Source organism: Triticum urartu, chromosome 7A, assembly GCF_056163025.1.
Source record: "Triticum urartu cultivar PI428250 chromosome 7A, HENAU_Tu73, whole genome shotgun sequence".
In the NCBI taxonomy this organism is placed as follows: domain Eukaryota; kingdom Viridiplantae; phylum Streptophyta; class Magnoliopsida; order Poales; family Poaceae; genus Triticum; species Triticum urartu.
The window spans coordinates 143,816,521-143,832,112 of NC_141879.1; positions in this window are offsets into that span (position 1 = coordinate 143,816,521).

Below are 15,592 nucleotides of genomic sequence, written 5' to 3' on the forward strand. Positions count from 1 at the left end.
TATTATGAGGTGCGCCGGTATGAGAAGGCATTTGAAACAAGGAAAGGATATGCTCAACAAAGCTTGAATTGAATCCACCGGAGAAGAAAAGAATGAAGGGTGATGTACTAGTAGAGCATCTTCATGAAAACCACCGGGTAAGAACATTCACGGAAAAGGAATGGAGAGGCTTCCCATCAATAAAATGGATAGTTGAATAAGGAATCTTAGTCCTTGAAGAAAAAAGGGTGGGTTGGCGGGAAAAACAAAGGCAACTTGGAGACTGATGAAACAAACACCGTTGAGAAGAGCTGATAATTGATCTTTCTAATGTTGAAAAAATCGGATCCACTTGAAGGGAAACACGCCGGTTGAAAAGGATTGACATGACAATCTCGATGATCAAGAAGGATTAGTATCACATAAGAACATGAGAACACCGCTTAGGAAAGGTATGGAATCAAGACATGACTTCGAAGCAACTCGAATACCACAACTCAAAACAAAACAAAGGATTGGCTTGCAGAATAAGCCAAAACAAACATATGATAGAGATTTCGTCCGAAGTTTTCGTGGTGGGGCCTACACGGGCTTGATCGTACAGCACCATCATGTACAAGGCAGTGCACATGACATATGAAGCGTCCCTGAGTCGACATAGCCAAGGACTCTTTAAGACACAACGAGACCACTATAAAACCAACCGTGGATAGGCGGACCACTAGACGTCGAACCCCAATTTCATATCATACATCTGTCGGAAAGATATCCTAAGAGCTACTTGAAATCCCACTTATAAACTCCCGAAACTTTCTGGTTATGCAATCAGGTGTTGGGGATACAGGGGAAGAATAATATATCACCCAAAACTAGCAAATCCTACATCCAGCTGTATCCATCCTTCAACACATAACCAAGAAACCTTCAGAAATTATTATCCTCAACCTTCTAAAAGCATCCGTTATACGAGTTATGGCAATACTCCCGAACTCCCGCCCCAGTACTGGGTGGCGTCGAGGTTATCTCACCAACAACTGCATAAAAGAGATACACACAAGGTCCGACTACGGAACCAAAATAAAAGAAGACTACCGCAAAGCTACACAGATCCCCGATCGTCCCAACTGGGCTCCACTACTGATCAACTGGAAACGGAACAACAAAACGAACACGATCTTCATCGAGCTCCTCCTTGAGCTTGGTTGCGTCACCTGCTAGGTAACATCGACACCTGCAAACTGGTTTTGGAAGTATCTGTGAGTCACAGGGACTCAACAATCTCACACCCTCGCGATCAAGACTATTTAAGCTTATAGGAAGGGAAAAAGGTATGAGGTGGAGCTGCAGCAAGCGGCTAGGATATATGGTGGCTAACATGCGCAAATGAGAGCGAGAAGAGAAGGCAAAAGCATGGTCGAGAATCTATGATCAAGAAGTGATCCTAGAACAACCTACGTTCAAGAATAACTCCAACACCGTGTTCACTTCCCGGACCCCGCCGAGAAGAGACCATCACGGTAACACACGCGGTAGATGTATTTTAATTAAGGTCAACTTCAGGTTTTCTACAACCGGACATTAACAAATTCCCATCTTCCCATAACCGCGTGCACGGCTTTCGAAAGATCAATCCCTGCAGGGGTGTCCAACTTAGCCCATCACAAGCTCTCACGGTCAATGAAGGATATACCTTCTCCTAAGACTATCCGATCAGGCTCGGCATCCCGGTTACAAGACATCCTCGACAATGGTAAAACAAGTCCAGCAACACCGCCCGAATGTGCCGACAAATCCTGATAGGGGCTGCACATATCTCGTTCTCAGGGCACACTCAGATTTTCCAAACTTCCGGTAGGCCAGCCCAGAGTTGCCCCTGGTGGCCACCGGCGGCTGACAGGTTGGACCAACACTCAGAGGAGCACTGGCCCGGGGGGTTAAAATAATGATGACCCTCGGGAGCGCGACTCCCAAGGGAAAAAGAGGCGAGGTGGCGAATGGTAAAACCAATTTTGGGCATTATTGGAGGATTTTTATTCAAGGCGAACTATCAAGGGGTTCCCATTATAACCCAACCGTGTAAGGAACGCAAAATCCGGGAACATAACACCGATATGACGGAAACTAGGGTGGCAAGAGTGGAACAAAACACTAGGCATAAGGCCGAGCCTTCCACCCTTTACCAAGTATATAGATGCATTAATTAAATAAGAGATATTGTGATATCCCAACAAAGTATCCATGTTCCAACATGGAACAAACTCCAATCTTCACCTGCAACTAACAACGCTATAAGATGGGCTGAGCAAAGCGGTAACATAGCCAAACAACGGTTTGCTAGGACAATGTGGGTTAGAGACTTGGCTTAACAATATGGGAAGCATGATAAGCAAGTAGTAGGTATCGCAGCATAGGCATAGCAAAAGAGCGAGCAACTAGCAAGCAAAGATAGAAGTGATTTCGAGGGTATGGTCATCTTGCCTGAGATCCCGCAAGGAAGAAGAACGAGTCCATGAAGAAGACAAATGGACGTAGTCGAATGGTTCCTCACAAACGCGACGTTATCAGAACCAACCCGAAGAAGCAACACCGGAAAGAAGCACACGACATAGTAAACAACCAACACATGAACATGGTATGATATGCAGGATGCGGTATGCGGTGCATATGCATGATTTGTAAAGGAATGATTGAACCTGGCCTCAACTTGGAAATCCAAGAGTTCCACTGGAAATAGGTGTTTATTTCGGTTGAAATCGATATAAATTTCGCCAGAATTAGATGCATGGTTTGTAAATGGCAAGCAAAACAAATATGGCACCGGTCTGCGATCAACAGCAGGTAGCCATCTAAATGCAAGAAGATAAATATGCTACATCAGTCAAACATGGCAACAAAATACATGGCAGGGATTCACTCGTGATGCTTGACAAAAGATGAACACTGAGCTACGGCTAATTCAATCATTAACAGGTTCAAACAAGCATGGCAAAAGTGCAAATGATAACAGGCTACAGACATAGTGTAATAAGCAACATGTCAGGAATTTATCAGCAGGAAGCAATCTTTAGAGCATGAAAACTACATGTTACAGGAACATATCATGGAAAAGCAAGGCATGGCATGAAGTTACTCTAAGCATATAACAAAAGTCCCTTAGTGGACATGAGCCAAAAGGGATAAAAAAAATACAATTGCAAGCATGTGAACATAGCAAAAACATAAATAGATTCAGACTTCGTGAAAACTAGAGCATGGAAAACAGATAGCGAGTAGGCATGTTTACGAGGTCGATGCACTCACTACAAAGCATGGCATGACAAGCTAAGTATACACCCAGCAAATAGACATGGCATAGAAGCTAGACATGGCAAAAACAACAACATAGCATGCATGGATCAACAACAACAAGCTCGGCAAAATCGCTAAACATGTTAACAATCTGCCAGGAACATTTTATAGCAAAAGTACAGCTCAATTGACTCAAGCTAGGGTGCTCCATAATTTCAAACAAAGACATGGATGGATAGAGCACAACATTCTCTTCAAAACATCCTTACTTATCATCCTCAAAAGAGGCACGGATCACTAGGAAACAACATGAACATATGGCCTAAAAATAATGACAGGGCTACTTTGCATGCTTGTGCTTGTCACCACAAAGATCACAAAAATACATGGCATACACCCCTGTAAAGATGGCATGGCATTTAACAAAACACATGTAGAGCTCAGGATCATAGCATGCACACATTAATCATGGCAAAAATGACAAAAGGCCATTTGCTGAAATAGATCTGACATAATCCTCACATAGCCCTCTTCCAACAGCATTTCGGGCATCAAGATGAGCTCAAATGAAATTGATGCAATGAGATGAAATGATGTACTCGTCGGGGAGTGGTGGATCTGATCCACCCTCAACAGATCTGGCCGGAGTTGACTCCGGTGAGGCCGAGGACGAACTCCGGTGAGGAATGCGGAAGCCGAGGTGGCGGCGCACGGCACCAGAGGCAGCAGCGTGCGACGAGCGAGGCGGCGGGGCACGGCGTGCGAGGCGGCGAGCAAGACGACGGGCGGTGGCGAGCGCGGCGAGGGCGGTGGTTGCCGGAGAGGGGGGCGGCGCGGGGCGGCGATGCACGTGGCGGCGGGGACGGCCGGCGACGAGACGTGAGGCGGTGGCGCGAGGGAGGACCGGGCGGCGCGGATCCCGTCTCCCGCGGGCTCGGGCGGCGGCGGCGGATGGGCCCCGCGGGCCGGCTGCGGGCCGCGCGGGCCGGCGGCGGTGGAGGGCGTGGAGAGGATGCGTGGCAGCTCCGGATTGGCTGCGGGGTCGGCTGGACGTGTCTGGACACCGGGCGGACATGTCCGGCAGCGCGGGGAAGATGGATCTAGGGTTTCGTCCGCGAAAATGGATGGGGAGGGCATATTTATAGGTAGAGGGAGCTAGGAGAGTCCAAATGAGGTGCGGTTTTCAGCCACGCGATCGTGATCAAATGACCGAGATGATGGAGGGGGTTTAGGTGGGTTTTGGGCGACTTTGGAGGGGTGTTGGGCTGCAACACACACGAGGCCTTTTCTGTCCCTCGGTTAACCGTTGGAGTATCAAACGAAGTCCAAATGGCACGAAACTTGACAGACGGTCTACCAGTAGTAAACCAAGGCCGCATGACAAGTCTCGGTCCAAACCGAAAATGTTTAACACCCACACATGAAAAGAGGTAGAAAGAGACACCGGGTGACATAGGAGCACCGGATTGCAAAACGGACAACGGGGAAAATGCTCGGATGCATGAGATGAACATGTATGCAAATGAAATGCACATGATGACATGATATGGAATGCATGACACGCAAGCAATGACATGGCAACAACAGCGAATAACTGGAAGACACCTGGCACATTGGTCTCGGGGTGTTACAGCACAGCTGTTGGATTAACATCCAACGGTCCAGCTGCTAGAATCATTTGGTGATTAAGTTGACAAAGCCATGCATACATGTCTGCTTAGTAGGCCCACAAGTCAGTCACCAAATCTGACGGGTCCCAGTTGTCAACGGGATGAATAATTTTTTTTGCAAAACAAGGAGGCACTTCCTTCCGTGCGAAGATACAGCCGGTGGGTCCCAGCTGTCAGGTGGAGGAAACATTTTTTTAGCTTAATAAGGAGGAACTTTCCTTGTGTGCGACCATGGACCTCATGGGTCCCAGCCGTCAGGATCTCCACATACAGTCCTCTTCCGATGACTCTCGTTTTTTGACCACACCGCACCGAACACAGCGAGGCAGTGGACGACAGGGAGGCCCCGGACGGGAACGACTTGGAGATGGGAAAACGTGGCAGTGGAGTCGTAGATTGAGAGGAGGAGAAGGGTTATAACTGGTTCTGTTGCGGCGTGGGGCTGTAGTCTGTGGAGAATAACATGAGGTGTCGAGGGGTGGAGGGATAGCCTGGCCGACGGTGGGGTAGCGCTTCACAGCGATGCGTGCTAAGCAGAGTCGCTAGCCGCCGGAGGCCGGACCAGGCGGTCCCGGCAACGCCGGAGGAAGAAGACGAGAGATTGAAGGTGCATGCCGGCCGCTGGATATAAATCCAATGGCTGTGGATGACACAATCATTTGTTGACCAAGTTGACAACGCCCTGTGTAGGCTTCGACCTATTGGCCCACATGTCAACCTGCAAAAATGTGGCATATATTTAACCCATGTTTTCTAGAATGTAAAGTCCATTTGCTGGGCTGGGTGAACAAATAATTTCGCGTCAATCAGGCCCATTTATATTTTCTAAGAAATCCCAGCCCATTTGCACTTCCTTGAAATACACGTATTAGGTGGGCTCGTTATATATATAATGTTATGTTAGAAGGAGCAATTAATATCAAATAATAAACCGGAGAGGCACATTATATATATATAATTAAGAAATTAGCGAGTTATTGCTCAAAATAAAAATGAACGCGTTATTATTAAATTGGTCCTTAAAATCTTCGCAAGCTTTTGTACACAATCACCAGGATTTTCCTTGCCTGTGAGTCAAAAACAACCAGGATTTTCCTTGCCAACTTCCGTTAAACATTTACTTTTATAAGTTAATAACACGTGGGATGTTTTTATAATGTATATATAAGTCTCTATAAAATATACGATAATAGTAATAATATAAATATATATAATGTGGTTAGAAGGGAAAACGTAAATTGGACACATCATTACTTTTAGGGATTTTTGTATTCGTGCCCCTAGTTGGGTCACGCTCGACTGATTTGCCCCTATTTTTTCAACAATTGCGGTTTTGCCCAGCTCACTTCACTCGCCTTGTGTTTTTGCCCTTCCGGGGCGGTTCCGACCAGTGAGCAGTCGCCACGTGGCGAACCGTGATTGGTCAGAACCGCCCCGGAAGGGCAAAAACACAAGGTGGGTGAAGTGAGCTGGGCAAAACCACAATTGTTGAAAAAATAGGGGCAAATCAGTCGAGCGTGACCCAACTAGGGGCACGAATACAATTGTTCCTTACTTTTATAAGAGACTTGTGTTTTATACCCCATAGTAGGCATACTAACAAGTTCACACAAATACAACAGAAAAGGTAAACATTCATATCAAACTCAGGTTCACAGGACACGTTCATATTCATAGCCAACATTCACTATCAACAACTCAAAAGATTCATATATACACAAGCTCAGCATATCTATGCATCCAAATGATTGATAGATCACACAACAATATTCATACATAATTCCCAAAAAGATTCAGATATACACATGTTCAGTATGTTTATGCATCCAAATGATTGAGATCATAGCCAATATGATCCATGGATGAACTTTAATTACCTAGGGTACAGACTGGTAAATGGTGTTCAATCAGAGGTACTTCTTGCTAAAATTAGTTCTTGTACGAGTAAACTTTCGAGTACATAAGAGGAAGCACAGACAATCTGAACTTTGCTTGTAGGTTTATCCTCAAATAGTGGCCTCGTGTCGAGGGAGGTTTGAGCAACTTGGTCACTACTTTCATCAAACTAGATTACTGGCTCATCTTGGTCCTGTATCTCGCCAAAATTCTACATTGCAGACGAGAAAGGAGGCGGTTGAGAAAATGAACCACCCAAATTTTTTGTGCAGTTCAACTGAAATGGAGCATCCTTGGCGTGTAGACTGATTAAGTGCCAGATGAATATAAGCGTCAAACAATTTGTCTGGAATATTTAGACTCCATGTCATATAGTTTGCTACCATATGTGTCGATAACCAAAAGGCACAAGTTGGGACCAAAGACTGGACTGCATTTTTCCGGGCTATGCACCAAGCAATATTTTTGGCGTTCACTCTCCTAATACTTGGAGTTTGACAATTGGTTGACGCCGGTTGATACTCGAATGAATATAGGCACTTCTTGTCAACATCGATGCTTGTCTGAGTGAACTTTGGAGTACATAGCAGCACCATAAGTACCTGTCCATCTGATCATTTTATGCAGTTCTACTGAAATCACCCGATGTAATGATTTGCATGTGAGTTCAGGCTCCAAATTACTCCTTTAAGAAATCCGCAATCAGTACCACAATACCAAATTACCAATACATATGACAGGCACAATAATCAGGATAAAGACCAGTACCAACCTTTGTGAGGAGCATATCAATTAGTATTTCCTTTGACTGGAAGCCGAGATAAGCCAAGCGACTGACAGCAAAGGAAGAAAGCAAGCGGAGATTAGCGACTGACAGGAAAGGACGGAAGCTGTCGAGGCAATGAAGCACCCAAAGTTTTTCTGCAGTTCCACCAAAATCGAGCATCCCTGTTGGCACATATATTGAGAGAGTGAGATTACTGTACTAGTGGGACTAGTTGATGAAACATACACTAACAAATAGAAGCACCCTCATTATCTTAATGGGTAAAGTTAGCAACATAATAGTCTTGCTTAAAGAGAGGTATTTGTTTATTTAATCAGTGCCAATTAGCTCAACGCAACACTCAAAGCATTGCCATTTATCATAGGTTGCAAAACTTTAACGTGCAAAGATAAAGGAGTTTCTCATGATAGTAGCATGATACAAATAGAGATGATAGCAAACTAATATGGATGAAGGCCTTAGGCCCGTACCAACCTGAGAAAAAAAGCTTATTCATGTAGTCCCATAAGAGATGATAAAGCACTCACTGGAATCACACGATAGTATATATTTTTGTGCAGTTCAAATGTATGGTTGAAATCACTCTTGTTTACCAGTGTTGAGATTATATCGAAAGATTATCAAGAACTTCCAGCAGAGTTAAAGCACTGGCTGGGATAAAGTTCATTGTATTGTCTTGTGTAGTTCCACTAAGATGTATGATTGGCACAACATGATCCCTGTTTGCACAAGTAGGAACACGGTGAAACCTTTATTAGCTTAGTGAGAAAGGATGGGAAGACATTAGCATATTACTCAAACAGTAGCATCAAATTCATGATGGACAATACGCAAAACATTGCCTCATTGAACCAATGGCAATAAATTGACATGCAAAACAATAGCACTATTATGTCATGACACTAATAATATTCCCTCCCTGCTCCACCACATTATTCACCTCCATAGACAAACATACACACGTACATGATTCAGCATAGGGTCTTACTAAAGATTTGTTTAACTCCAACAGGAAAATTAGGCAGTAATAAATTAGTGGTACTTAAGTACTCCTAATTAATTAAGTGAGACAGCAGAAGTGGAAGGGCTCCCTAGAGGATCGTCTCACATGTAAGGTAGTCGTTGCCGGAGCCCTTGAATGGCCTCGACTGAGGCCTTTGGCTTCAGCAAGATCGCCTTGGCATTGTTTATTCTTCTTCTTCTTCCTCTTCATGCTCTATTTCTCTTTCTCCTCACCAGTTGGTGAAACCAAGTACATGATTGGACTTCTAATTCAGAATTGGTTTTGTCAGTGAGGGAGTAAAAGTGTACTAGTAAAAACAGCATTATTTTCTCATGGCAGTCGGAAAATAGAGATGAACACATGCATTAAATATCATTCTTACCTAAAGGAAGGTTAAGGCGCAAATAAGGATGATGAGGATTAGAACACAGATCTCCCTTTGTGCAGTTCCACCAAAATGAACCAACTGTTCCATTCTGACATTCCAGTTAAACAGCACAAAAGTCACTTCTTTTAAGAAGAGTTCTGTGCAGTGCACCAAAAGGTCACAACAGCAACCAGGTGAATTGGATATCCCTGTTTGCACAAAAAGGCACAGAGGAAACAGTCAGAGTCTCAAACAATTATAGGCAAAAAAAATTTGGCTAAACTTGTCGTGGCTTATAACAGTGGCATGGCTTCATTTTACCAGGGACAATAGATTAAGAACAGCTAAGGCCGCGTTCGGTTCACAGGTTTGGTGCAGGATTTTCGTAGGAACACAATTCCTACGGTATTATTTCCCTTCCAACCGTTCGGAACACGGGAAAGGTGAATATTTGGTATAAGGGCATGGGACAGTGGGTGCACCAGCAGTCCAGCACCATGTATGTAAACAGGGGCATAAAGTGGTGATTCATAGTTTGTTGCCCCGAGAAACAAACATCCAAGAAACATATCTGGGCTGGTCCCATTTTTGTTCACTCTAGCCACCTACTCCTATGTGTGGATAGAAAATCTAGTCCTGGTCATACCACTATGTATAGTGTTGCCCCTATATTTCCCTTCTCGACCAAGAGACCGGTTGGATGACCAGTCTGTACTACTTTCACCTCCTTTCCTTCCTGTTTGTACCAAGTCCGATGTACATACTAAATTCCCCCACCCCCACTTTATTTCTTGTTTAAGCCAAGTACTCCCTCTGTCCGGAATTACTTGTCATCAAAATTGATGTGTCTAGAACTAAAATACATCTAGATACATCCATTTCAATGACAAGTATTTTCGGACGGAGGGAGTACAAGATTTGACTCCATGAAGTAGCTTTAACTCTAACAATAGAAGAAAAAATGTGACGTTGGACCATCCGATCGAGAGGGGTTGAGAGGTAGAAAATGATGCACATGAAGCGACGTAGCGAGTTGGGGAAGTAGAGCAAAGGCGGTTTCGAACGAAGATATACCAGAAGGTCGTCGGGATGTGGATAGGTGGGCGGCGGGAGGCCGGATACGCCCACAGGCAACGACGAATGGATCGGAGGACCTCCCGCCCCGGAGCTCAGCCAGAGATAACAGTGCGGCTGGCAGTGGGTCTCCTCCCTCGCTGTCGACGACGGCCTAAACGCTGCCCCTCCTCCCGTTCACTGGCGGAGGGGGATACGTCCGGATCTGTAACCAGCGGTGAGCATAAACAGCCAGTGTTTTTTGAAGGGAGAAAAATAGTGTTACTACCCCTATCTTGTTTAGATCTAGAGAGGATGAGAGTGTGTGAATAGAGCAACCCTAGCAAGCAAGCGCGGAGGCTCCGGCCTATATATACGTAGTGGGGTAGTTTTGCTTTTTCACTCCATCAAAACAATCTTTTAAAATTGTGTACTAATACATGCCAGGTCGCGGTTTTTTTTAGTTGTTGATTGTTTTTTGAGATAGCTACCCGCTTGTTCCAAGTGGTGTTACGGTGTGCTAGGTTGTACTTTGTATCGTTCAAGTCTGGTACTACAAGTCCCTCCATTAAATGAACAACCACCCCCTCGTAAAAATTGTGAACAAGCCCACGGCTAAAATTAGCAGAAATGTGTGTTGCCCCAACGTACATTATTATTTATATTTTCTACTTCCTCCGTTCCTAAATATAAGTCTATTTTATTAGCCACACCTAAGACAAGAATTTTTTTATTAGCAGTGAACCCCACATGTCATAGACACAAAAATTGTGGCAAGATTCCCTTAGGCAAGCCAAAGTGTGTCTAACAATTTGAGCAACTCAGGTTAGGCAAGTGTGGCAAGTGTGGGAAAAATAATGTGGCAACATAAGACAAACATAGTCACAATCCAAACAGCCCCCTAATTTTTTGTGACATGCATGAAAATTTGGTTAGTTAAATTTATAGTCAAAATTTGGCAAGGTGCATCAAATCAACACATGCAAGTATCAAAAGGAAAGTCATGGCATGCATGCATGCGTTGTACTCCCTCCGTTTCCAAATATAAGTCTTTTTAGAGATTGCAACAAGTGACTACATACGAAGAAGAATATGACTACTCCTACATACGAAGTAGCCCATTTGAAATGTGTAAAAAGACTTATATCGAGTGCAGTGCTTTGATGTGTCGCGTCAACTCGTACAAGACCGAGAAATTTGATTACTACAATGCCCTCTCCCTCGCGGACTGAGCTCCGGTGCCTTAACTGCACCTGCCTTTGGCTGCATGACAAGAGGACCAACCACCTGTTGGGCCCACCTGTCATAGACGCAAATGCAGGAGCAGTAAGTAGAAGCTTTCGCTACACGCTATCCCTCCCGCACGAGGTGGACGGGCATGCGGCAGTGGATTCGATACTGCAAAAGTAGGAGTAACATCATTGTTCGTCTTCTCGAAGAGGAGAAGAGCCAAGCGCAACCCGAACGGGGTAGTTGCGAACGCTCGCGTGGTGCGGTTCCTTGGAGTACTAGCCAGGCTCTTGAATGAGACAAAATTGCTATTGTTTAACAATTAAACTCCATTATCCATTGGTTGATACTCATTCTGCATAGGTCCATGCGCTTAGCACCGTTTCCTCCTGGGGTCACCAATGTTTATTTGCTAATTAATAGCATTGCATGCAATGAACTAGCCATTGCAAGTCATTAAAAGCATGCACACCTCTCATCTCTTATTGCTTGATATGTCAAGAAACAAGAAACAAGGTAGAAGTTAATGCACCGCGCCTAAGTGTTTTGGGACTATTTGGTTTTCGTAAGATGACTTACACACCTAGACGAAGGGAGTAGTATAGCCCTGTAAACCGGAAAGGAGTATTTGCATTTCTAGAGATATCAACAAGTGACTAGACTACACCTTGTGCAGTACTCCCTCCCTTCCGGTTTATAAGGCTCAAATCACAAATCTCAGGAACCAAGGCATTTTGCGATTGGAGGAATGTATATCGTACTTTACAAAACTACCCTAATTAAACTCATGCATGAATTACGTAGTTCTCTCGTTTTCCTCTCCGCCTTGGTCGCGGTGCGCAATATTGAGCACTCCTACATGACTAGCCGCTCTACCTACATGCGGGACATTTCAAAGCATCCGGGCCAACGTGCCATCCACCAAATCACAGCGAGGTGCTACAGTCGAGACTCACTTGTCACCCCGGTGTGGCCGTCATGACCCGTCATATCACAAAACCCACACCTTTACCAGCAGTGGTAAGGTGGTTTCTACCTCTTGATTACTACGTTGTATTTCCCTGAAGAGGAAGGGATGATGCAGCAAAGTAGCATAAGTATTTCCCTCAGTTTTTGAGAACCAAGGTATCAATCCAGTAGGAGGCTATGCTCGAGTCCCTCGTACCTACACAAAAACAATAGCTCAACGCAACCAACGCGCTTAGGGGTTGTCAATCCCTTCACGGTCACTTACGAAAGTGAGATCTGATAGAGATGATAAATAATATTTTTGGTATTTTTTATATAGAGATGCAAAGTAAATAAAGTAAAAGCAAAGTACAAGTAAAGCAATAATAAAGTGATGGAGATTGATATGATGAGAAAGAGACCCAGGGGCCATAGGTTTCACTGGTGGCTTCTCTCAAGAGCATAAGTATTCTACGGTGGGTGAACAAATTACTGTTCAGCAATTGACAGAATTGAGCATAGTTATGAGAATATCTAGGTATGATCATGTATATAGGCATCACGTCCGAGACAAGTAGACCAAAACGATTTTGCATCTACTACTATTACTCCACTCATCTGTTGGGGAACGTAGTAATTTCAAAATTTTCCTATGCACACGCAAGATCATGGTGATGCATAGCAACGAGAGAGGAGGGTGTTGTCTATGTACCCTCATAGACCGGCAGCGGAAGCATTGACACAACGTAGAGGAAGTAGTCGTACGTCTTCCCGATCTGACCGATCCAAGTACCGAACGTACGGCACCTCCGAGTTCTGCACACGTTCAACTCGGTGATGTCCCTCGAGCTCCGATCCAACAAAGTGTTGAGGGAGAGATTCGTCAGCACGACAGCGTGATGACAGTGATGATGTTCTACAGACGCAGGGCTTCGCCGAAGCACCGCTACGATATGACCGAGGTGGAATATGGTGGAAGGGGGCACCGCACACGGCTAAGGAACGATCACGAAGATCAACTTGTGTGTCATGGGGTGCCCCCTTGCCCCCGTATATAAAGGAGGGAGAGGGGGAGGTGCGGCCGGCCCAAGGGGTGCGCCTGGAGGAGTCCTACTCCCATCGGGAGTAGGACTCCCCCCTCTTGCCTTATTGGAAAAGGAAGGGGGAAGGGAGAAAGAGGAAAGGGGGACGCCCCCCCTTCCTTGTCCTATTCGGACTAGGGGGAGGGGGCGCGTGGCCTGCCCTGGCCGGCCCTCCTCTTCTCCCTTAGGGCCCATGTAGGCCCAATAACCCCCGGGGAGGTTCCGGTAACCCCCTCGGTACTCCGGTAAAATCCCGATTTCACCCGGAACGTTTCCGATATCCAAATATAGGCTTCCAATATATCAATATTTATTTCTCGACCATTTCGAGACTCCTCGTCATGTCTGTGATCACATCCGGGACACCGAACAACCTTCGGTACATCAAAAACACAAAAACCCTAATTACGATCATCACGGAACTTTAAGCGTGCGGACCCTACGGGTTCGAGAACTATGTAGACATGACCGAGACACGTCTTCGATCAATAACCAATAGCGGAACCTGGATGCTCATATTGGCTCCTACATATTCTACGAAGATCTTTATCGGTCAGACCGCATAACAATATACGTTGTTCCCTTTGTCATCGGTATGTTACTTGCCCGAGATTCGATCGTCGGTATCTCAATACCTAGTTCAATCTCGTTACCGGTAAGTCTCTTTACTCGTTCCATAATACATCATCCCGCAACTAACTTATTAGTTGAAATGCTTGCAAGGCTTGAGTGATGTGCATTACCGAGAGGGCCCAGAGATACCTCTCTGATAATCGGAGTGACAAATCCTAATCTCAAAATACGCCAACCCAACAAATACCTTCAAAGACACCTGTAGAGCACCTTTATAATAACCTAGTTACGTTGTGACGTTTGGTAGCACACAAAGTGTTCCTCCGGCAAATGGAAGTTGCATAAGCTCATAGTCATAGGAACATATATAAGTTATGAAGAAAGCAATAGCAACAAATTAAACGATCAAGTGCTAAGCTAATGGAATGGGTCAAGTCAATCACATCATTCTCCTAATGATGTGATCCCGTTAACCAAATAACAAATCATGTCTATGGTTAGGAAACATAACCATCTTTGATCAACGAGCTAGTCAAGTAGAGGCATACTAGTGACAGTCTGTTTGTCCATGCATTCACACATGTATTATGTTTCTGGTTAATACAATTCTAGCATGAATAATAAACATTTATCATGATACAAAGAAATAAATAATAACTTTATTATTGCCTCTAGGGCATATTTCCTTCATCATCGACCTCTATCCAGCATGCATCTAGAGTATTATGTTAAAAACAAAGTAACGCCTTAAGCAAGATGACATGATGTAGAGGGATAATTTCATGCAATATGATTAAAAAACATCTTGTTATCCTCGATGGCAACAATACAATACGTGCCTTGCTACCCCTTCTGTCACTGGGAAAGGACACCGCAAGATTGAACCCAAAGCTAAGCACTTCTCCCATGGCAAGAACAACCAATCTAGTAGGTCAAACCAAACTGATAATTCAAAGAGACTTGCAAATATAACCAATCATACATAAAAGAATTCAGAGAAGATTCAAATATTATTCCTAGATAGACTGGATCATAAACCCACAATTCATCGGTCTCAACAAACACACTGCAAAAACAAGATTACATCGAATAGATCTCCATGAGAGAGGGGGAGAACATTGTATTGAGATCCAAAAAGAGAGAAGAAGCCATCTAGCTACTAGCTATGGACCTGTAGGTCTGAAGTAAACTACTCACACTTCATTGGAGGGGCTTGGATGATGATGTAGAAGACCTCCGTGATTGATGCCCCCTCCGACGGAGCTCCAGAACAGGCCCCAAGCTGGGATCTCGTGGATACAGAAAGTTGCGGCGGTGGAATTAGGTTTTTGGTTCCGTCCCCGATCGTTTGGGGGTACGTGGATATATATAGGAGGAAGAAGTACGTCGTTGGAGCTTCGAGGGGCCCATGAGGCAGGGGCGCGCCCTAGGGGGGGCGCCACCTACCCTCGTGACCACCTCGTGGCTTCCTTGATGGGAGGTCCAAGTCTCCTGGATCTTACCTGATGATAAAATCACGTTTCCGAAGGTTTCATTCCGTTTGGACTCCGTTTGATATTCCTTTTCTTCGAAACCCTAAAACAGGCAAAAAACAACAATTCTGGGATGGGCCTCCGGTTAATGGGTTAGTCCCAAAAATAATATAAAAGTGTAAAATAAAGCCCTATAATGTATAAAACAGTAGATAATATAACATGGAGTAATCAAAAATTATAG